Source organism: Balaenoptera acutorostrata, chromosome 6, assembly GCF_949987535.1.
Source record: "Balaenoptera acutorostrata chromosome 6, mBalAcu1.1, whole genome shotgun sequence".
Lineage (NCBI taxonomy): Eukaryota > Metazoa > Chordata > Mammalia > Artiodactyla > Balaenopteridae > Balaenoptera > Balaenoptera acutorostrata.
This window is the reverse complement of record NC_080069.1, coordinates 28,599,943-28,625,291: the sequence shown is the minus strand read 5'-3', so window position 1 is coordinate 28,625,291 and position 25,349 is coordinate 28,599,943. Positions and strand designations below refer to the sequence as shown.

Sequence of the window (25,349 nt, the reverse complement as noted above, 5' to 3'; positions counted from 1 at the left end):
TATTCCCTCAGTAATCAAGTCACCATATATTTGAGTACCTACTATGTGCTAGCACTGCTGTAGGAACTAGGAATAAACCAGTGAACAGAACATGCCTTCACAGAATTTACAGCTATAAAGAGAAGAGTCAGGCAGTTAACAAAAATTAACAAAAATATAATAAATGGGATTAGGGTTTCTTTTTCAATGAGCAGAACTCTTTAATTTTAATATAGTAAAATATATCAATCTTTTCTTATATAATCAATCTAAGAATATTTTCCCTACCTTAAAGTCTAAAAGACATTAAAGTATATTTTCTACTACAGTTATTTCCTAACATTTTATTTTAAAAAATTTCAAATCTACAGAAATATTGTGAGAACAGTACAAAGAACCTCCATATACTCTATACCTAGATTCAGCTAGATTCATAAATTGTTAATGTTTTACATTACTGTTAATAATTTTACAAATTATTACTACTACTGTTATTATTAGTTTACTGAACCATTTGGATATACGTTGCAGATATTAAACACCTCACCCTTAAATAGTTCAGCAAGTATTTCCTATGTTCTCCTACATAATCACTATATAATGGCAATACTCAAGAAATTTAACACTGATAGTGTTTTATTTTTCAGTATGCATTTTATATTCTAATTTCTCCAGTTGTATCAATAATGTCATATTTGGATTTAGGGTCCAATCAAGGTTCATATATTGCATTTACTTGTCATATTCTTTTAGGCTTCTTTAACCTAATACCCCAGCCTCTTTTTGTCTTCTATGACCCTGACAATTTTTAATAATCCAAGCCAGTTGTTTTGCAGAATGTCTCTTTATATGGGTTTATCTTATTGTTTCTCCTTCTTTCGATTCAAGCTAGTATTTATTCCTGGTCTTAGTGGCAGTCAAAGATCCTTGAGGAAAGTTTCCATCTCCTCTAGGACTTCTGTTAAAAACTCGAGTCCCTTTCCAGTCATTGCATTAATTTGGGCACAGATTAAGCTACTATAACAAAGATACCCTCAACTTCGGAGCTGAAACAAGATAGGTTTTCATTTCTCTCTCACGTAAAGTCCACAGGTGAGCAGTCTGCAGTCCTGGTAGAGTGGCTCTGCTCCATAAAGTCATCCAGGGACTCAGGGTCCTTTTATCTTGTTGTTCCTTCATTGTCATCCTCGAGTATCTGTTTTTCACAAAGTCAAAGCTTCCTCACTAGCACCACGTCTGCATTTCAGCCGCAGGAAGAGGAAAGAGAGTAAAGTGCATGCAATTTCCTTTTTTAAAGGATGAGACCAAAAAGTTGCTCGTTACTTCCACTTGTACTCATTGGCAAGACTCTGCATCTAGGCACAAAGGAGGCTGGGAAAGGCAATTGGTAGCTGGGAAGCCAACTGCTCAGCTAAAACTCTAGTGGTTATATTAGTAAAGGGAAGGAGAGAGTGGACACTCAGGGACCATTAGTGGTTTCTGCCACAGCCATCCACTAGGTTTTATTTCCTTTGGTGAAGACTCAATACATGAACAAGTGGATTAACCTAAACATTTCCTTGGGTTCTTTTTCATGATACGTATTCAGATGTTTTCTTCTCTGGGGAGAGGTCTTCAGAATTCTCTTAATGCAGTTTTAAAATATAAAAAATACTCACTAAAAAAAAAAAAAATCATCAGACCTAATTTCCAAGAATGGAGTGTTGTCATCGCAAAAGGTTTTTGCATAGTTTCTCAAAGACAAACCTGATAATGATAACAAAATTAATTCAAAAAGCAGAAACAAATTGCTTCCATCCCAGAATCGAGGTGTTTGTCTTTTCATTCATTACTGGGGAATCTTGCGGGTGAGGGAAAGATATTTATTTGGTGGGCTTATTTAAAGTATAAAAAGCACAAAAACACTGAGCAGTAGCTATAGCATGTTAATGTCCACAATGACCTTAGAGGTTGCTTTAATTTATCTCCTCATTTTATATGTGATGAAAATTGTAGATGCCTCACAGCTAGTTAACTGTAGACCAAGACTTGGAACCAGATTCCCTGACTCTGTTTCAGAGGCCCCCTTCATGTCATACAGCCTCTCATTGATTTGGAGTCAGTTTCTCCTTCCTGACATATCTGACTTAGTTACTAGAGTCCAGGTAATATCTCTATCTCTTCAAAGTTATCTGAAAGAGAAGTGCATTTAAAAAAGCAGAACAAACAAACAAATAAACAAAATAATCACTGGAAGTATTTGTTTGAGTCATGCCTTAGCATCTCTTTTAAACCAAGAGAAGAACACTTGATACCTCAGGCCCAGCATATCTTAGGTAAGATAATTAGCAAATACTTGTTGCTTTTTTTAGGCAAGTATTTTTTTTCATTTTGAAATGGTTTTATATTTTAACATTGCAACTATAGAAAAAAAATGCAAAATCAGTATAAAGAATTTCAGCTTCTCCTTCACTTAGAGTCCCATTTACTAATGTTAAAAAAGAAGTAACAGGCCCCAAATGGAGTCATTTGTGCTAAGCCCCATGGCAGCAAATAGAGACCCAACACCTAGCCTAATTACAGTTTCAACCTCCTCCAAGAATGTAATTTTAGCAGGTTAGTCTCGAATTTCCTGGTCAGCACTAGTGAGGTAATCCCTCAAGACCCTTTCCCTCCCCCAAAGGAGGGTGACCTAAACCTCAAACTATCCACTCTTTGCTAGAAATTTCCCTTTCTTGTCCCTTTTCCGTCTATAAACACCTTTTCTTTTCTGTTGCTTGCAGAGCTCTTTTCTGTTTGCTAGATAGGATGCTGCCTGATTCAAGTATTGCTGAATAAAGCCAATTTGATCTTTAAATTTACTCAGTTGAATTTTGTTTATTAATAGTTTTGGTGGCAATGGTGGGATTGAAGGATTCTTCTGGCAGCTTCAGTAACAATGAGAAACACAGGCATGGTACATCTTGAACCCTTTTGAGTTGTCTGTCTTTCTCACCATTTCTGAGGGTCATAGATAAGTTCCTTTCAGTTCTGAGCTCCACTCTCTTTACATCAAACTCCTCATCTAATTGGATTGCCACAGTTCCCCATTTGTTTGGAATCTCTCCACCCAGACTCTCCCCAGATTCCACATTGGGAACTGCTAGCCAGAGTTGGATTGGGTCCAATTGAGCCAAACTAGGACTCCACAGAAGCCACTGCTCAGACCAGACTCCACTCACTTGTACACCTTGCTCTGTTTCCTCTGAAACCATGTCTGACAGATTTGATATGGCTGACACTGAGAAATCCAATAAATCAAAATTGAAGAAGACAGAAACATAAGAGAAAAACCCACAGCCTTCAAAAGAAATGATTGAACAGGAGAAGCAAGCAGGTGAGTCATAATGAGGCAGGAGCCTCCAATATGCACTGTACGTTCCACAAGCTTTGCCTTCTCATTTGACTTCTTGTAGCTGTTTAACTACGTAAGATGCAAAGAGGTTGGATCAAGTTCAAGTGACAGCGCTGCCCCTTTTCACACTAAAGAATGGAGAATTACTGGCAACAAAATCCACACCAGCCTCTCCCATCTGCCTGTCTGGTTAGCAGGGAAGGAAAGGAACTTGCATGTTGGTGAAAGAAAAAGCTGAGTGGGACAACAGTGAAACCTAGAGTAAAAAGCAAGCTGGTCCAAGGTGTCTTGCAGGCTATAAAATGCAGTTTAATCAGAATGCCATTGTTTTCTTCAAATGATTTTAATTATCAGAATGCATAATTTTTAATATGCAAATAAAAAGTTTTAAAACCTGAAAAAAACATGGACTTGGTCTGAGATCAGACTGGGTCTAACTTGAGCTGTTCTGATTCCAATAAGTGAAAGCTGTTGCTAATGGGAATCTCAGAAGCCAAAAAAAAAAAAGAAAGAAAAACAACAACAAAACCCCGAAAGCCCAAAAACCAAAAAACGAACAAACAAAAGACAAAACCAGCAAAACTAATGGGTATTAGACAAGCATTTAAGAGCTGTTAGAGCACTTGCCACCTAAGTCAAAGACTCTCATGTTGAGATAAGTTGGTCATGGAATGGGTCAGATTGATTCAAAGTCACCCACAAACCTCAAAAATTTATGTGCATTGAGGTACACTATAAAACACTGTGCTACCCCCAACATCAGTACATCCCTTTTAGGTACTAGTTTGTCTCTGAAGGACCCAAAGGCTCAGCTGGAAAGAAAGAGGTTCCCTAAAATTTATAGAATTAACTTTGCTACATTTCAGCACACCTGCTTATTTTACATCTAAGAATTATAGTCCTGGAAGCTGTAGATATCTACAAAAATGTCAAAATCTTCCTAAAAACCACCTAGAATTACAATGGCCATTATGGGAAATATTCCAATTAGATAAGATTATTTATTTAAGGAGTGTACTTGAAAATAGGTGTTTCTGAATCAAATAAACAGAATGGGATACCTAATTTAATTGGTATGCAGAAGCTTCTAAAAGGCTTCAAGAGTCCAAAATAGCTTCGTTAAAAAAAATTTGTTGTAGAAGGCTAATGAAAAATTTAAGACACAAGAGGTTCCTGCAACCGAAGACAGTTAAGACCGATATGACTTCTACTACCTCCCCTATCCTCCTTTGTCTGAGTGCTTACATTCTACTGATTCTCTATCTGAATTGCCTTTCCACTCTGAAGAGACCGTTACACAGTTACTTTTAAAAATAAAACCACCTCAAATTGCAGGTGATCATCCTCAGATAACTTTCACTCCTTGGTCAAAGACTGAACTAAGGACCATAGGTAAAGACTTTCCTAAACCAAGGAGGATCCCCAAAAGCTTTCTGAAGAATTTAGAGTCACTGTCAGGGCCTATGACCCTGGGCTGCCAGATCTTTATCAGCTTGTGCACATGCTGGTAGCAGGTGGTAAAGCCCAAAAATGAATGCAGGAAGCAAAATGTCTTCTCAATCTTCAACATGGTCTCTGAATGGACCAGAAAAAGCTCACAAAATAGAGACTAATCTTTGAAAAGCCATTCCTAGAGTCTTCCTTGCCCACACTGATTGGCCTCTTATTCAGACTTGCAAACAAAAGAAAGATGTGGCAGATTTTAAGCCCATCTGAAAGTCCTCTTCCTGTGGCATTCTGAGTTCCATACAGTAAATGAGGTCATTCAACCTGCTCTAGCTGCACTATCTGTAAATGGATTATGTCCTGAGATTAGTGTATTGATAAAAAGATAGAAAACAGGATGGGAGGCCATGAGTCTGACTGAACTTGCGACCATAGCTGAGAAATTTGAAAGCAGTTTGGAACAAGATCGTAAACAGAAAATAACCGAACTATTTGCCTTACAGCTACAACAGCTCCAAGGCCAGAGACCTATATAACATCTGGGTTCCTTGAATTGCACGCTTCTAGGGGTTCATCATTAAAACACTGGTCCAAGGATTGATGTCTCAATTGTCATCAACTGGGACACTGGAAAAGAGATTGTCCTTGGGACTTCCCTGGTGGGCAAGTCTCCACACTCCCAAAGCAGGGGGCCCAGGTTTGATCCCTGGTCAGGGAACTAGATCCCTCATGCATGCCGCAGCTAAGAGGCCGCATGCTGCAACAAAGACCTGGCACAGCCTAAGTAAATAAATAAATATTTTTTAAAAAGAACGAAAAGAAAAGAGATTGTCCTCAAAGGCCCTATGCAAATTCTACAGAATCAACTCAGATGCTCTCATATCTATCCCCAAAGGAGGATCCCTATATGGGCCCCTCCCAGAATTGAAAAGACTCTGAGAAGTTCTCCAGTAAACTGCCTCTAGTAATTCCCTTAAACAGCCAAGGGGAAGCTAAAACTAAAATTAATGGGAAATTTTGCCAAATTCTGGTAGATACCAGAGCCACACTTTCTACTTTAAACCCCACTCTCATAGGACAACAAACCCTTCAAGAGTGAAAAAGAACTTTCCATATTGGGGGTATCTAATAAAATTCAGAGAGGACTTCTATCTCAACCAGTACAAATGGCTCTGGGACCGTTTACTGAAAAGCATTCCTTTTACTACGTGACACAGCCCAATCTATTATGCAGAGCTCTCCTTTCTAAACTAAAAGGGCTAATACATTTAGCAGCCAATGGAGACCTCATCTTAGAATTTCCTGACCAACCTGAATCTTATCTTTTATGTTCTTTACAATCTGTCTTTGACATAGAAGAGGAAGAACTCCAACAAAAATCCCCTAATTTAATGGAGGTGCCTGAAAATCTCTGGGCTACTTCTAATACTGATTTTGGGAGAATAAAAAGTGCAGAGTCTATAAAAATTCAAATAGATATACCTCTTCCTAAATTGCCTCAACATCCATTAAAGCCTGAGGCCATGCAAGGCCACATACCAACAGTAGAAGACCTAATCGCCCAAGGGCTAATCATTTCCTGTACCTGTCCCCCTGTAACATGCCAATTTTTCCTGTCTGGAAACCTAATGGGTGGGGATGGTGATTTGTCCAGGACTTGAGAGTTATTAACAAGATAGCTCTCTCCCTGTTTCCTAGTTGTTCCAAACCCAAACACCTTTTTCTCACAGGTTCCACCAGACTCAAAATGGTTCACTGTTGTGTACCTTTGTTTGGCCTTTTTCAGCATCCCTGTAGATACCTATTTGCCTTTGCTTGGAACAATCAGCAATATACCTGGACAGTCAAGCCTCAAGGGTTCACTGAGGCCCTTTGTAATTTTCCCAATTGCTCCACTGAGATTTAAGTACCCTCTAGTTCCCCAGGAAATTGACTCTTTTACAATATGTAGACAAGCCTCTTGCTGTGCATGTTACAAAAGAGACATCCATAAAGATTCTACTTATTTGCTACTACAGTTAGCTGAAAAGGGACATAAAGTCTCTAAAAAACAATTACAATGATCTCTAGACACTTTATTATCTAGGTCATAATCTAAGCACTGGAGGAATCCAGTTATTTCCAAAAAGCATTAAGCAAATCCAAGAATTTCCTAGGCCCACAACTAAGTGACATCTTTGTGGATTTCTGGGCCTGGCTGTTATTATAGGCTATGGATTCCTAGTTCGTTTCTATGGGCTTTCCTACTTTATGAACTTCCTAAAATTTTGCTCCCTGAACCCCTTCCTTGGGAAGATAAACATGAGCAGACTCTATAAAGCTAAAACAGGTACTGCAAAAAAAAACCTGCCTTAGGGCTACCTGACTATTCTAAACTTTTTATTTGTGCATGAGAGAAAGAACCAAGCCCTGGGGATGCTTATGCAGCACATGGCAATAAACATAGGCTTGCTGCTTATTATAGCATGCAGTTGATTCTGTTCCTCGTGCTTATCCCAAGTGCCTTAAGGGTATAGCTGCATTCACAAGGTTAGTAGAAGCCTCAGCAGATTTAATCTAGGAATGACATTTATTAATAAACTCCACATGCTGTCCAAAACCTCCTTAGTTCTGAATTGACTCAACATTTCTCCACAAACAGACTAAGCTCCTATGAGATCCTTCTGTTTTCACCACCTAATCTTCATCTTAAACATTGCAACGTTCTTAATCCTGCTACTCTACTACGCCTGCCTGACAAAGGTGAGCCCCAGGACTGCAAGGTAATAATGTCCCATTTAGGGACACTGCATCCTGATTTATGAGACACCCCTTTGATTAATCCTGATCTAATCTTTGTTGATGGGTCATACTGCAAAAATTAAAAAGGAAATGTCTAAGCTTGTTATGCTGTTACTACCCAATAGGAATTACTTGAGTGGAAAAATCTCTCACAAGCTAAATCAGCCCAACAAGCAGAGCTCCATGTTCTTACCAGAGAATGCCAGTTATCAGAAGGACAAACTGCTAAAATTTATACTGATAATCAGCATGCCTTTGGGGTCATCCATGATTTGAGAGTGCTATGGAAACAAAGGAGTTTTCTTATGTTCACTGGGATGCCAGTCAAAAATGAACAGCAAGCAAACAATCTTATTAGTGCTATTCTTTTGTTTTCTGAATTTGCTGTTATAAAAATTGAGGCTCACACTAAGAAGACTGCACCTGAGTTATCAGGGAGATACCCTAGCTGTCTTTCATGCAAAGGCAATAGCAGAATCTTTAAAGTTGTGGCACATGTGAATGAAGTCCATGACCCCTATTTCCCAGACTTTTGCCATCCTGATGTCCTTGCAACATGGCAGCAGCCTACTTCTGAATCAGAGAAATTAAGATGGGCAAACACTGGTTGTAAATTCAATGAACAGTCTGGGCAATGGGAAGCCCAAGACAGCTGCTTGGTTCTTCTCAGATCCCTGGCAAACCTCATTTTATGTTTTTTGCATTCCTTTTTCCACCATGGTGCATTCAAAATGGCTCAAATTTTGAATAACATTGGTCGGGAGACTTCTATAAAGTTACAAAAACAGTTAGCCACCAGTGTTTGACCTGACAGGTCCACGTTCCTGGAAAAATTGTTTTTGTTCCCAGAGGCCTGAGACCTCCTCCTTCTGAACCCTTTGAACATCTGCAGCTGGATTTCATTCAGCTGTCACTTAGTATGGCTTATCAATATATTCTTGTCATTGTATTTATGTTTTCTGAATGGGTTGAAGCCTTCCTTTGCTGCTAAGCCAGTGCCCTCACAGTGGCACAGAAAATTTTAGAAAATGTTTCCTGCTCGGGGTATACCTTCCACAATCTCCAGTAATTGAAGCACCCACTGCACTGGGCAAATCACACAAGCCTTAACAAAAATGTTGTAAACTGCTCAGAATTATCACTGTCCCTATCACCCTCGATCATCAGGCAAGGTTGAAAGGACTAACAGGATTCTCAAACTTAAAATCTCAACTGAAACTACTGGAATCCCTTGGCCTGATGCATTGCCTTTGGTTTTGCTATTTGCTGTACATTCTTTGGGAAACGTAAACTCACTCTACAGGAGATAGTCACTGGCAGACCAATGTCCATTGGTATACACTTTTCTGCTGATCCTTTGTTATCTCATGCTAGTATGACTAGCTAGTATATGTCTTTAATGTCTTATGTTAAAGCCTATTATCAACAGGTTAAAAAAACTTTCCTGGATCCAAATTCAAAAGATCCTGTTGGTCACAGTCTAGAGTCTGGTGTCTGGTATTCTGGAAATGTTAGCAGAGGAGGACAGCCCTCAAACCCTTTTGGAAGGGACCTTATCCAGTGCCCCTGACCACTGACACTGATGGAAAACTAAAAGGTATTGAGCCTTGAGTACACATCTCACAGCTGAAAAAGGGTCCATCTGACATCTGGTCCTGTGCAGACACTGGATCAAATTGATAAGGAAAAGATGTAGCTGACACTGAGGTGGACTACTTCTGCCCAAGATGCCAGATCAAGACTCATACTCTATTGAAACATGGAAACTTTTCTTCTTCTCTTTCTTTCCTTTACTCTGGCATTGGCCTGGAAAGATAATACCATCATCTACATCTCACAGGCCATTGCTAAGTGGGGTAAACTTTCAGGCTGCTAGATCTGTCATCAAAGATTCAAATTTATCTATGATGCTAGGAACCCACTGGTCCTCCCTTGATCAATTTATCTTTTACTTCCAATGTCATCACAAATATGACTGACCCCTCTTGGAAATCTTTTATCGAGTTCAACTTTTTTTTTCCCTTTGGCTGCGCCACACAGTATGTGGGATCTTAGTTTAGTTCCCCAACCAGGGATCGAACCCATGCCCCCTGCAGTGGAACCGCTAGGGAAGTCCCCTGAGATCAACTTTTACGACCAGAACATCCAAAGCCTTGTTTTTACTTTTCTCTGATTATAACTGTACTTGCCTAATTAGACATAAATATGTACATAAATCTTAGTACACATGCACACCCACATTCTCATAATTATCTAAATCGGATCTTCCCCCAATCACAAAATGATCTCACCAGCAGCACCCTTCTTTGCAAGGTATTTAAAATAACTTTTTATTTCAGGCTAAGAGATTTACTTTCCAAGTGCATTGAAAACCTTACTGACCCCTGGCAAATGCAACAATCCCTGCAAATGAATCCAATAACAGTGCCACCTTAATGAGAATTATTTATGCCCCGACAAGGTTTTTATTTTTAATTTATTTTATTGAAGTATAGTTGATTTACAATGTTGTATTAATTTCTGCCATACAGCAAAGTGATTCAATTATACATATATGTACCTTCTTTTTCATATTCTTTTCCATTATGGTTTTTTACAGGATAATAAATGTAGTTCCCTGTGCTATACAGTAGAACCTTGCTGCTTATCCACTCTATATATGTTTGCATCTGCTAATCCCAAACTCACAATACATTCCTCCCCAACAGCAACCACATTTCTGTTCTCTATGTCTGTGAGTTTGTGTCTGTTTCATAGATAAGTTCATTTGTGTTATATTTTAGATTCCACACATAAATGATATCATATGGTATTTGTCTTTCTCTTTCTGACTTACTTCGTTTAATATGATAATCTCTAGGTCCATTCATGTTGCTGAAAATGGCATCATTTCATTCTTTTTTTTATGGCAAAGTAGTATTACATTGTACATATGTACCACATTTTTATCCATTCATCTGTCAATGAACATTTAGGTTGTTTCCATATCTTGGCTACTGTGAATAGTGCTGCTATGAACATAGAGGTGCATGTATCTTTTTGAATTATAGTTTTGTCTCAACATAGTTTGTTTTTGTCTGTGGTGGCTGTCATTCTCCTTGGGCCCATGAATGCCCTGATAGCTGGTACATAACTGGGCAATGCCTCTTAGGTTATCTGACTGTGCCCCTAACTTCTCACAAATGAACTAAGACCACTCACTAGCTGACTCCCCTGAATTTATATCACCTAGTTAGAAAGACCCTACCAGGAGGAATTCATGACTCAGGATTTTCTTCCTTTAGCAGGGCCCTACTTCCCAAGTTAGGAGTGAATGAAAATATGATCAGGAATCTCTCTTTAATGCTTGAAAATATTGCAGAATCCACTGTTAAGACAATAGCAGCCCTACAAAAATCTTTAGACTCTCTGGCCCAGGTTATTCTTAAGATGGTCCTTGATTATCTTTTTTTTTTTTTTTTTTTTTTTAAAGGATTTTCTTATTTTTATTTATTTATTTATTTATTTATTTTTGGCTGTGTTGGGTCTTCGGTTCGTGCGAGGGCTTTCTCCAGTTGCGGCAAGCGGGGGCCACTCTTCATCGCGGTGCGGGGACCGCTCTTCATCGCGGTGCGCGGGCCTTTCTCTATCGCGGCCCCTCCCGTCACGGGGCACAGGCTCCAGACGCGCAGGCTCAGCAATTGTGGCTCACGGGCCCAGCTGCTCCGCGGCATGTGGGATCTTCCCAGACCAGGGCTCGAACCCGTGTCCCCTGCATTAGCAGGCAGATTCTCAACCACTGCGCCACCAGGGAAGCCCTTGATTATCTTTTAATGGAGCGAAGAGTTGTCTGTGCTGTGGCCAACATCACCTATTGTACCTGCATTAATACTTTTGGGGAAGTTGAAACTCATTTATATAAGATCACTGAGCAAGACACTTGGCTTAAAAATGTAACTCTTTCAAAAGGGTCTTTCCTTGAATTATTTGCTTCTGATTAACCAATCAGGGTCTTGGGGACCATGGCTTTGAAGTGAACTTCAGACATTGGGAGTTATTCTGTTTATAATAATCATAGTAGTCTCCCTGGCATGCTGTATCCTCTCAAAAGCTTTAAATGTATGTTTACAGCCACTGACCACCAAGAAAATGATTTCCATAACACTAGAATGCCAGAAAAGAAATGAAGAGAATGACCAACTAAAAAAATGTGAACCTGAAGTCATGACCTGTGAATGCCAGAGATTCAACAAAATACATAACCTGTGAATACTACACAGAGGATTAACAAGATGTATGATAACTTCAGAGCAGTAATTGGGAGGGGCACTAATGGCTTAAATTTCAATCTCACCTCCCAGTTAAGCTAAGAGTCTGATGAAAAGGGGGAAATTGTTAAAAAAAAAAAAAAAAAAAGAAGCAACAGGTCCCAAATGGAGTCACTTGTGCTAAGCCTCACATGAGCAAACTGAGACTTAACACCTAACCTAATTGCAGTCTCAACTTCCCCCAGGAATGTAATATTAACAGGTCAGTGTGGAATCTCCTGATCAGCAGTAGTGAGATAATTCTCAAAGACTCCTTCTGTCCCCCAGAGGAGGGTGACATAAGCCTGAAACTACCCACTCTTTGCTAGAAAGTTTCCTTTCTTGTACCCTTTCTGTCTTTAAAAACTTTCTTTTTTCTGCAGCTCAGAGGAGTGCCTCTCTATTTGTTAGATGGGATACTGCCCAATTCATGAATTGTTGAATAAAGCCAATTTTATCTTTAAATATATTCAGTTGAATTTTGTTTTTTAACACTACATCATATGTATTCTCCTCCTCCCCCTTTTCCTTTTATGTATAGGTATGTGTGTATCCTCCCTCTCTCTCTCTCTCTCTCTCTGACATGGTTCTCCATCACCCCTAAATACTAGAGTGTGTATCTCCTAAAAACAAGGTTACTTTTTACATTACCACTCTATAACCCTTCCAAACAGGAAAATCAACATTGCAACAACATAAGCATCCAATCTGTAGGCTCCATTCAAATTTTCTAGTTGTCCTAACAACCTTTCTTTTTCCTTTCTGGTTCAGAATCCCACACAGAAACCGGTGCTGTATTTAGTTGTTATGGGTCTTAGTCTGTTTATGCTGCTATAACAAAATACGGCAGACTGGGTAGTTTATAAACAACAAACATTTATTCCTCATAGTTCTAGAAGCTGGCAGTCCAAGATCAGAATGCTAGCATGGTTGGGTGAGGGCCCTCTTTTTGGTCACAAGTTATTCATTGTATCCTCCTGTAGGGGAGGAAAAATAATTTTCCCTCCACCCTTCTGAGTACTTGGCTGAGACCCCTGTGTAATATAAGACAGATTAACAGGTGAAAAATGTTTAATTATGTACATACCTATGGGAGGTCCACAATGATAAGAGACTCAAAAGGCAGCCAGACCTTTGAGGCTTATGTAGCATCCTGAGCTAAGGAAAGGGGTAGGAGTCTGGGACTGCAAAGCGGGGAAGGCAATTCATAGGAAGACAAGAAGAGGAGATGTTTGTTAAAAAAAAAAAAAAGGCTGCCCTGCCATGCAGATAAGTCTCTCAGGTGAAAAAGTTATCTCTGGTAATAGCTCTGTTCCTGAAAGAAGACTTCTTTCTAATGCAAATTTCCTTTATAAATTTAGACTTCTTTTGACAAAGGGTAACTTCTACTCTATTTTCAGAACTCCTCTTGTGTCTGCAGTTTCTCAAAATAATCAGCTCAAAATAATCTTTATGCCAAAAAGGCTTATTTTGGGGTGTCATGTTCTATCTTTCACTCATGTGGTGGAAGGGCAAGGGAGCTCTCTCTGGCTTCTTTTATAAGGGCAGTAATTTCATGACCTAATCACCTCCCAAAGGCCCTGCTTCCTAATACCATAACACTGGGAGCTAGGATTTCAACATACAAATTTGAGAGGGCACAATCATTTACACCATGGCATCATGTTGCATAAGTTTCCTTCAGTCTGGAACAGTTCTCAGTCCTGCACTCATAGTCCTTGACAGTATTAAGAAGTTCAGGCTTTTCCTTCTGTAAGCTGCCCCTCAATTTGGGTCCATCCAACATTTCCCCTTACCAGACTCAGGCTATGCATGCTTGGCAGGAATCCCACAGAATGGCTGCTGCTCCCTTCTCAGTTTGCACATCAGGAGGGACACTATGTGCTTGATCAGAACTTTGTAAGGAGATAGACCAATATTACACTCATATTCTTTTCCTCACTAAACCTCTACCCACTGAGGGGGAGTAGAATACCAAAATATACCTCTTTGGCAAAAGGGTTATCTTGTTGGTTATTTTTAAGAAACAGTAGACACAAGAGAAGCTGTGAAAACAGAGTAGAAATTACCATTTTGTAAAGAACATTTGCATCTATACAGGAAATCTCCATTTGTAAGAGTGTATCTGTCTCTGTACCAGAAAGATGAAAGAAGGCTATAAATCAGAAGAAACTCTTATCAATGGAAAAGTCACTTACTTAAATCTGCATAACAATCTTACCCTTATTTACTGTGCTTTTCCTAATAACCTCCTATAACTGCCTCTCCTCCCTCCCCACTGCCTAACATTTCTTTTGTCTTTAATCAAAGATGTTATTTAAGGTTGTGTCTTGGGCCATTTCAGGGAGTTTCTCAGTTTTTCTGTGTATTTCCCATGTATACAGGAGGTATACATGTTATTAAACTTATGTTTGTTTTCCTCTTATTAATTTGTCTTATTATAGGGGAGTCTCAGCTGAGAACCTAGAAGGGTAGAAGAAAAATTATTTTTTCTCCTCTATGCAGAAACTTCAACATCCATGGATGACTCCTGCCTATACCAACTACAACTATGATGTTTTACAAAGAGGGATTTTCTATTTCTATCATCACTTCCACATTTATTAAATAATAGTCTACTATAAGGAATAGCTCTTACTCCCCCCCCCCCCACACACACATCTATTTATCTACTCATTTATATCAGTTAAAACACATGATTTCCTATTTTACTCACTGGTTTTGTTACTGACTCCAAGCTCTCTCTGCTTGCTGCATGACAGGCCAATAAATTGGGAGATGAGGTACTGAGGCAAGGAATAACAAGTTTATTTGGAAAGCCAGCAGACCAAGAAGATGGCGGACTAGTGTCCCCAAAAACCTCTTATCAGGGTCTGGATGCCAGTTTCTCTTATAGAACAGAGAGGGGGAGGAGGTGAGCACATCTCTATAATAGAATTCTTATTTAAGTAAAGTAAAAAGCCCATTAGTTTTGTAAGATATCTCTTTGCTTGGCCTGCATCAGGGAGGGGATATGTTAACTTCTTCTTTTCTGCAGCCATTCACAGGTGGGCAGGGTTCCCTGTGGCAGGCCTTTATGTATGCTTACAGCTATAGACAGCATCCTTTTAGTGATTGTAATAACAAAAGCAATGAAAAGCAAAGGTTAAAGTAAAAGAAACAGATCCAACATGGAGTCAGATTTTGCTCTTCCCTGTTACAGTTTGTAATATAATACTCAGTACTAACCCTTCTCCAGAAAGCTTCATGACCAGTGATTGTGAAGGCCATAACACAAAACTCAAGACTTCTCTCCCATACTGACCTTTCCCTTTCAGAGCACTGATGGGAAGCTGAATTGAAACAAGAGTTTTTGAAGTGATTTGAACTGCTGTATTTGATCCTATATTTGTTCTCCTTACAAATATTAATTGTTGACTTTTGGTTAAAAATAGCATCTGGCTAGCCATCCCTTCAACCTCTCTTCTTTCTCAACTAAAATAACTGAAAAGAATTAAAAAAAATAAAACAAAAAAAACAAAAATAAGAAATCCTGATACATAAAAACTGATAATCAAAACAATGCTAAATTCTTTAATGAATTTCCACAAATGGTAAAGCTGTTTGAATAATTGAAAACTGAATATGGAGATAAAACTCATTGCTCTGCCACCATTAAGACTTTGAGATTGCTTATACAAAAATAGGAAAAAAAGACCACCTCATGCCCCATCCCTCCATTACACTTTCCCTGGGTCAGGAAAACAAAGTCTCTACCATCCAGAAGACTAGGCAGCTAAGTTTGAGTCCCACTCAGTTTACTCGGCTACTCTGCCTCCACATTGGTGTCCCCCTTCCTATACCCATATGAAGCTTGTAGTTCTGAGAATCCAACTAGGGAAGTGAGGGAAGTGAAAGAGCCCTGGTTAACTGGGTCTTGGAAAGAATGAATACATAGTCCTTTAACTTTGAGCATAATTCATGTTTATAAATAGATAGAAAAGTCAATTAATATATTATATTATTTAATTACACTCCATCTTTCAAATGTACTTCTAGAATTCATTTATTCTCTTTTTTCATTTTCTTTACAAGTGAACCTATAGTGATATGGATTAAACCCAATAAACATCTCATCAAGGCTAAAATAACAAATTTTGACATTCCTAATTATTTCTATTCTTATATGAAGTTTATAAGTTTATTTCTTATTACTAGCATCAACACTTTTATTTTTCCCATTTTCTACTTCATTTATGAACTAAGGATGAACTAAGATATTCAAATAATTCCACAAACACTGTTAAACATACAAAGATGATGACAGTACTAAAATATAACTTGTTGGCTGGAAGATAGGACCAGTAAGCAACAACTCAAAAATTGTGTATGTTGATGTATATATAAAAGTCTGAATATGGTGGATAAAAGGCAAAACTAAACAACTAAAAACATATTTATATGTGATGTTAACCATGTTTTTTAGAAGAGAGGAAATTATAAATACAAAATTCTATAAAGTTTTGTCTGGGAGAGAAGGATTAGGGATAAATACACAGGTAAATTTAAGGTTATTGGTAATATGTAGATCTTATTTTGGGAGGTAGTTTCTAATTATACTTCATAATGTACATCTGTTTCATAGGTACATTTTGTATATATATAAAATATTTATATGTGTGTATATATATATATATGTGTGTATATATAAACACACACAGTAGACCCTTGTACAACATGAGTTTGAACTGTGTGGGTTCACTAATAGGAGGATTTTTTTCAATAATAATTACTACAATGCTATATGATCCATGGTTGGCGGAATACGCAGTTGTGGAGAACATGTGGATACAGAGGACCAACTGTAAATTACATGTGGATTTTTGGCTGTGGGGAGGGTTGACACCCCTAACCCCCATGTTGTTCAAGGGTCAACAGTATATCATATGTGTAGTTTGTATTTATATGTGTATCCCATGTGTAGTTTGTATTAGTGCTCACCAAAATTAGCACATCTCTATAATAGAATTATGAATCCCAGCCCTGTTGAGAATCATCTGTTATTATAACATAAGCTAGTGCATCCTGAGTAGTATGGTATATACCAACCATCACATAATCAAAAATTTTGTGTACTCGAAGGAATTAGGGAATAATGTTCAAAAACACAGGTTGTAAAAAGTTTTATCGTATGAAGGATAAGGACCATCTGCAGTCCCCACAATTAAATCAATATAACCAGTGAACAAGACAGAAACAGCCCTGGAAACAGTGCAATCTGAAAGCAGTAGATTTTTGAATATATGCCGTCTGTTTGAATTATCAGAGAGCCAGGAAGTCACAGGAAAATATTCCACTTTAGTCCAAAGCAGCCACAGTAGAGGAACATTTGTTAGGTTTTAGGCTTAAAGCCTCTAATTGCCACCCCTCTGTAAGAAGCAGGACCTACAACTGCACTAAGCTAGAGAGGGGGGCCAGGGAAAACCACACACTCTGCCTGCTGTAAAAATATAGGTCTGATGGGGTTTTCCTCATCTGAGGGTGAATACAGAGGAAACAAAAATATATGGACTTTGTTTAAAATTAAAAAAAAAAATAAACCAAAACCAAACTTCAAGATTGAGGAATGCAAACATCATCCTGAAGTTACAGAAACTTCTAAAAGATGAAACTTTTAGAAAATCATTTACTACTCTCAGTAATATGTGAGAAGCTATAATCTGTATTAACTAGGAAGACAAAATAATAAAGAACAGGCTGATATGAAAAGGCAAGAAGATGAGATAAAAAGGGAGCTATATCAAGTGAAGATTTCCCCTCAAATTAGAAATTTGACAGAATAAATACCACTTGAAGGGAATAAGGAATAAAATAATATTACAGAAAACTGAATGACTGATATAGATGAGAAATTTGAGAAGTCTTTTTACAATGTAAAGGAAAGGTCAAATAGATAAAACAGTGAAGGTGACAATAAGTATAGACAATTAAAGAAGCAAGATCCTACCTCATGCATATGCATGATCCTCAGGGAGAAATCAGGACACCAAGAATGAAAGCACTGATGAGAGACTTAGCAAAGTAAACCTTTTCTAAATCAGAAATATCTGAATGTATGTATATATAAGTGAATATGCAGACTAAAAGTGCCATCTTCCAAACAAAAATCAATAAAAGACATCACTATATCTATTCTTGACTGGACTTTCAAATTATAAGGAAAAAACTACTCTCCAGGAATTCAGGAAAATAAAAAGGGCAGCTACTTCTATTAAAAAATGAAAGTTTGACAGTAACAGATAATGGAGCAACACCCATCAAGCTTTTAATGTGAAGACTGTAGCTCAATTTGGTTAGACCACATGAGTGAGGGCAACAAAAATAAATGTTCGTTGTAATAGGGCTTAAGAAACATTTTCATATTACCTTTCTTGAAAAAAGTATTTAAAAGACATTCCATGAACTGAAAGATTAATAAAAATTTTAAATTCAAGGATGGATAGGTTGTAATCTTGCCTTATTGTCTTGGGTCCCAAATTCTGTACTCTAGTTTTTAAAAGTCCTTTAGTGCAGGCAAGAATCATCAATGAATGCTAAAATTAGTGAAAGTATGGTGAAAAACAGTATGTTCACAAAGCCTCAAAGCATCAACCCACAAAATAGATATTAATTACAAGGGGAAAAATAGTAACTTTACAGAACAGAAACCTGGCAGAGGCCAACATAACTGAGGGATCAGTTATCATCATCAGTAATAAAACATATAGACATTATGTATCTCCTAATGTGATGCACTGAGAAAAGCCCATCACTTCTGTAGTAGTATTCTTGCCAAATATGCATAAACTCAATCAAATCAGGAGAACACATCAGACTAATCCAAACTGAAGTATGTTCTACAAAATAACTGGCCAGTACCCTGCAAGTACCAAAGTCATAAAAGACAAAGAAAGACTAAGGAATTGTCATAAAGAAGGTGACAGAGACATGGCAATGAGATATAATGTGGAATCCTGGGTTGATTCCCAGAACAGGAAAAGAACATTGGTGGGAAAACTAGTGAAATGCAAATAAAGTCTGTAGATTAGTTAATAGCATCATATCAATGTTAATTTCCTGATTTTGACAATAGTACTACGGTTAGATAAGACGTTAACATTAGGAAAAACTGGGTGAAGAGTATTTGGAAACTCCCTGTACTATTTTTGCAACTTTTCTGTAAGTCTAAAATTATATCAAGGACTTCCCTGGCAGTCCGGTGGTTAGGACTCCGCGCTTCTGCTGCAGGGGGGCATGGGTTCGATCCCTGGCTGGGGAACTAAGATCCTGGATTCCATGTGATGCAGCCAAAAAAATATAAGTATTATATCAAAATAAAAGCTAAAAGAGAAAAAAAATCACTCTGAGTGGTTAAAATGAAGTTCAACTGTAGGATGAGGAGTGGGTTGTTGTCAGACAGGTGCAGAACAGAGGATTTCGCATATGTTACTTGGTGAACTGTTTACATTGTTCTTTTACATTTTTGTGAAGCCATTTTTAAACAATGTATACAATCCTAGTGGGGGGTTGGGGAGGGGAATGGTCCAAGTGGCCAAAGCAATTATTTCAGCTTGGCCTTATCAAAATGTTGCAGCTTAGACTGCAACTATGTTTTTTAAAATTTCACAAGGAACATTCAAAAACATTCAGAGCAATTACGTCTTGGTCAGAGAATGATGGGCGGCTTCTATTTTTTTCCTTATACCTTTAAGTAATTTTCAAATGATTTACAATAGCGTATTTTGCATATATAATCAAACCTAAATTATTTTTTAAAATTTCAACACAACTATACATATGCTATATGATCACATGGTTACACATTTTTGTAAAATTTCAAAAGTAGGATATTTATTTATCCTTATAAAATAATATATATCCTATATAAAATAATATTTATTCCACAACTGGTTAGGACCACTTTCTTTTATGACTTGGACGTCTCTGTCACATGGTAGTGTTGGGGAGACAGCACAGTTATTGAGATCTTCCTGAGTGGAAGCTTATTTAGCAATACATTTAATTTTGGTTTAATGGGCTATATTTCATGGTTCATTCTAATGTAATCTTGCTACTGCTACCTATTATGGCATAAACATGGCTTCTAAGAAAATCCCTACTACCTGCTGGGCCAACCATCCAGCATTTGTACATAAAAGTGAAAGTTAATGATTGTACTGAGACATGAACACATCTGTGATCTAACTTAGGAGGTCATAGATAGAGTAAGAAGAAGTTTAAAATGTACGGATCCAGATGCTAGCCTATGGAAAGGTGCTCCAAATCTTAAAGCCCACATATAAAAGAAAATTGTTAGAGGATGACTAAAATTTAACAAAAGTTTAAAAAATTCACATCACATTATCAACAAAAATTGTAAAGCTGAATGAAACTTTTGTAATAATAATGAAGAACTGTTCATTTATACTAGAGGAAAAAAATGTATAACCTTTTCTATTCTATTTCTTTTCTCTATTACAAAACCACCGTATGAATAGGCAATCAAAGTATGTAGCCAAAAAAGTTTAAAAAGGTAGAAAAACAATATTATAGAATGGATCAGGCAGTTGGTTGATAAAATTATGTTATTTCTTTGGATTTTGTCATAGTTTTTAAATTTGTAATTTACTATGACTTTTTTCATCTGAATATGTTTAATTCCATCACTTATTTTATATTTGGAGTTTATATTATTTTTTTAAAAGAGCACCCTTTGCCCAATCTTATAAGCTCAGGCACCCAAAACTGGATCTGTGGGGGAATGTGCAGTCCCTCAGATACGTTCTCTGATCACCTCTAAGGCTGCTTCCTTACTCAAAGAGTGTTAAATAAGGGGTTGATACTTTTAATAGACTAACAGGTATTTAGCACTAGAGTTAATAATTCTGACAGAGTAAGGCAGAGAAGGCTGCATTCAGTAGAGTGGGAAAGAATAGGATGGAATCAAAAATATCAATTTGTGTGCCTCCTGTGCATGGGTGGTTTTCTGCACATCAAAGACTGTGTCTATTTTTAAAAAATTGTTTTAATTTATTAATGTAAAAATCCTAGTTCTCTTTAAGCCTAGTTGAACATAAGCTTTAAGTTCATTTTCATTATTCTATCTATAAATACAGTGAATTTAACAATCATTTTAAGGAAGCTTTTGATTACCATTTAATCAGTTTGTACTGAACAAAATATCCTAAATAAGCAACCCTATTTACAACTTAATTACATTTTTACAAACATTTTAAATTACTTTTGTAAGTGTAATATACTTGATTCCATTTAAAGCACTTGGAATGCCTAACCTAAAAAGCAAAATCTCTTTTATCTAGCTACTCTCCTAGATCTAAATAAGTTAATTTAAAAAATGTAGTGAATTCCAAATTCCCTTAAACATTGCAATATTGTTTACAAACTTGTTCTTATCTCTCTTTTGCCCCAAAACTCAAGCCCAAAATAAATTATTTAATTACACTTTTTTTTTTTTTTTAATTGATTAGTTGATTGATTGCTATGTTGGGTCTTCGTTTCTGTGCTAGGGCTCTCCCCAGTCGCGGCAAGCGGGGGCCACTCTTCATCGCGGTGCGCGGGCCTCTCACCATCGCGGCCTCTCTTGTTGCGGAGCACAGGCTCCAGACGCGCAGGCTCAGTAGTTGTGGCTCGCAGGCTCCAGACGCGCAGGCTCAGTAATTGTGGCTCACGGGCCTAGTTGCTCCGCGGCATGTGGGATCTTCCCAGACCAGGGCTCGAACCCGTGTCCCCTGCATTGGCAGGCAGATTCTCAACCACTGCGCCACCAAGGAAGCCCATAATTACACTTTTTAAATTGGAATCACAGAGCTATTCTGTCATATACACACATATAACAAATTCTCCATATATATAAATGATTTCTAAATTTAGCCTCAAATTATTACTTAATATTTGATATTTTTATCTCTGTATAGTTAATTCTAAGCCTTCCCAAGAGTTTTCCTATTCCAGGTACATTGGAGTTGCCCTCATCAGAACCTGAGATATTTACCAACCATAGACTTTCAGTCAGGATAAGAAACTTGGTGTGGTGGGCAGTCTTTAAAGATGGCTCCCTCAGTGAACCATGCCTGTTGGAATCCACAGCCTTGTGTAGTCCCTCCCCTCAGAATCTGTGTCTTGCTTGTAACCAACAGAATGTGATGGAAAGGAAGTCTTGTTCCTCCCCTCTGAACACTCCTTCAGAACGTTCAGTCTGGGGACTTCCCTGGTGGTCCAGTAGATAGGATTCCATGCTCCCAATGCAAGGGGCCTGGGTTCGATCCCTGGTCAGGAAACTAGATCCCACATGCATGCTGCAACAAAGAGTTCACATGCCACAACTAAGGAGCCCACCTGCCACAGCTAAGACCCAGTGCAACCACCCCCCCCAAAAAAAAGTTCTCAGCACAAGAAAAATTAAAAAAAAAAAAAAAGAATGCTCATTCTGAAGGAAGCCAGCTGCTATGTAAAAAGTTTCACAACCTTGAGTCTACCATGCTACAAGAAAGCCCAAACTAGCCACATGCAGATGCCATATGTGGATAGAGAGAGCTGTCTGGCCAGCTCCAGTTGTCCCAGTCCACAACCATTCATGTCATTCCAGTTGGGGCCCCAGATACTGTGCCTCTGAATCGAACCATCCCTGGGGAAACCATCTGAATACCTGACCTACAAAACTGTGGAATATAAAAATAACAAGTTTCTTTTAAAGCCACTAAACCTTAGGATAATTTGTTACACTGCAATAGATAACTGGAACAAGATGACTGGGCCACTAGCACATGCTGAGCTCCTTTTTATGGTTTTTATAACATAGGATTCCAGGTTTACCTCTTTCGACTAGGATTCCATTATCCTGACTTATACTATCTCTTAAATTTTCAAATTTGATTTGAGTCAATTGGTGCCCAGCCTGAAGGTTATAGCAACTTTCTTCACATCTTGGTTGGACCTTGCTTTTTATTTATTTGTTTATTTTCTCTTTCTTATTACGGACAAAATTTTCAAAGAAATTAAATGACATCTGGTTGGATTCTGCATCTCTTTCTTTGTCAGGCTCCAAGCAACAGCATTAAGGTCAGGCTAGTGAAAAGGAGACCTGTGCCTCTGACAGTGTATAGAATCCCCTAAGTGAGCAGCTCAGGGCAGATACTACTTCCCTGAGGTAGATAGCGTTTAAAATCCCACTCATTGCTGCCAGGAGACCAGGCAGCTGGAGGGCTGCTTTGCTCAAAGGGTGCTAGAGCCAAAAGTGCTTAAAGACTTTAAGCTTGTTAAGGTTTGAAACCTACAGAATACATTATTGGCTTCAAAATATGCTGAGAAAGCGAAAATGCAAAAATATTTAACAAAATGTTCACAAATACATGTTAACTTCATTAAATGCTAAATTTGGTACTTATAGAAATTTCATTACATTTAAACACAATTTCATTAACTCAGACTTTTCTCACTTTACAAGAATTCCTGAGGGCCAAAACGTCAGTCCATCATAAAATAAATTACTCATACACAAAAAATCAAAAGTAAAAATATAAATATATTTTAAATAAAAAATTGTATTTAATGCAGATTAAGGGTACACTGTGATATTATCATGATTCCACAAATAGGAGTATGAAGTCTCTCCTAGGTCATAACATGGTCTTGGGGAACTGGTCAGTTTGCGTGAAAAACAACTCAGGTGAATTTTACACATACAGTAACTATCCTTCCAGCCTGCTCAACTCTCCTTGGCTGTACGCTATTCTTTCACTATGTCTCTTACAGAAATAGATCGTAAATGATCCTGCCCCTAGGCAATTAATGTATTACTGCCATTTTCAGAAATAAGTCAAAGGCAAATGAAATGATTTGCCTAAATGGTTCACAGCTAGTAAACAGAAAAGGGTCGAAGACTGGAACTCATGTCTCCTGACTTCAGCATTCTTTTTTTCCCTTCAAAGCTCCTTGTAACATTCATTTTACTCACACGCTGAAAACCATTGTTGGTGTCAGGAAAGATACACCATGCAATTGTCCCATTCTTCTGGGACATGATTCTACACCAGTTGACCAAGGAATCACTCCTAGGACTGTGCTTTGGGAAAAAAATGAAGAAGAATAAGAAAGGCTACACAGAGAAGGGAGAAAGGAAGAGTTTGAGTAAAGAAGCACAAATAATAACAAAAAACCAAAACCAAAACTATTTCATAATGTTGTCTTGGGCCAGGTCTCCTGCTACCATACATCTTAGATGTGGTTCAGGGCAGAGGCTGGAGTGTAGGAGCCAGAGTAGTTTTCTGTGATTGGATCCTGGGGGTAGGAGACAAGAAGGACAGAATATTAGAGACAGACTTGATTGTCTTTGGGAAACTAGTGTTTTTTCTCCCTTCCAATCAAACACAGTTCCAAGAAAACCATCTGCTCTTGGTCACTTACACAATCCAAGTCAGTAAATGACCTCAAGAGGCATTGCATTTCAGCTGTCTTATTTTGGCTGCAAGAAATAGAACTGAATTTTAGTTCACTTTTGCTAATCATGTAGGACTTCATGTTGTGTCTTTCTATTTACTCACAGTCCTCGGCTTTCATGTTGACATTTGGCCTTAATTTTCCTTTCCATCATATGCTTTATTGTGAAAACATTTCTATTTTAAGGTACATCAGAACCTTTGTTGCTAGAAAGATTATAATTTATTGTTGAAAAATAATTATGCCCCCAGCAACTGAGAAAAGTTTATTTTCCATAAGGCACTTTCACCTCTTAAATCACACCATTTAGTCATATAGCCCTGGCCTATCCCCTAACAGAAGGGAGCCCGTCTTGCCCTCACTACCCCCAAAGAGGTTGCAGAAGCCCCTCACCCATGGAGAGTCTTTTCTGGAGCGCTAAGCAAGGGACAAAACACCCATGTGGTCTATATGCTTGGAAACATAGAGAAAATCAAGCCAAGAAGCAGCAGAATAAAAATAACCCTTCAAAGAGTTTAAAGGTAAAAAAAGTCTCCTTTTCAATATTTTGACAGGGAAAAGTGAAATAATCCCAAATATTTGAAAAGAGTTAGAAAAAAGTTGATTTATTTTGCCTTCATGTTAATTCTATGATGGTTCTACGCTCTCTTTACTCCCTACTTCCTGTTGGGAGTGTCCCTTTAGTTTCCCCACCCAGCCAGTAAAGGTCGTGTAGCCAACTCACACACATTCCTGCAGGAGATCCTCTCTAGTACACTGGAAGAGCATCCAGAGTGGCTTCCTAAGCTTAACCGTGTGACTCTCTGTCTTGAGTGTGCCTTCCATCTGGAGGCCATTGTGACTGGATCATAAGTGCTGAGTCCTTCCCAGTCAGGAGAGCAGGCCTACCAATTCCTTTTGCCCCGCAGTAACCTGTAAATCTCCCAATCCTTCACTGTCCTGCAATAATCCCATCCAACACGCTTGCATCAGATAGAAACCAGAGCTGTCAGGAAACTGTCATTTGTTGT

The 25,349-nt window shown here is 38.1% G+C and overlaps 1 pseudogene; it reads left to right on the top strand.

Annotated features, from left to right (window-relative positions):
• Positions 1–3,210: 3,210 nt before the first annotated feature.
• LOC103004241 (thymosin beta-4-like) lies at positions 3,211–3,345 on the top strand (annotated as a pseudogene).
• Positions 3,346–25,349: the final 22,004 nt, after the last annotated feature.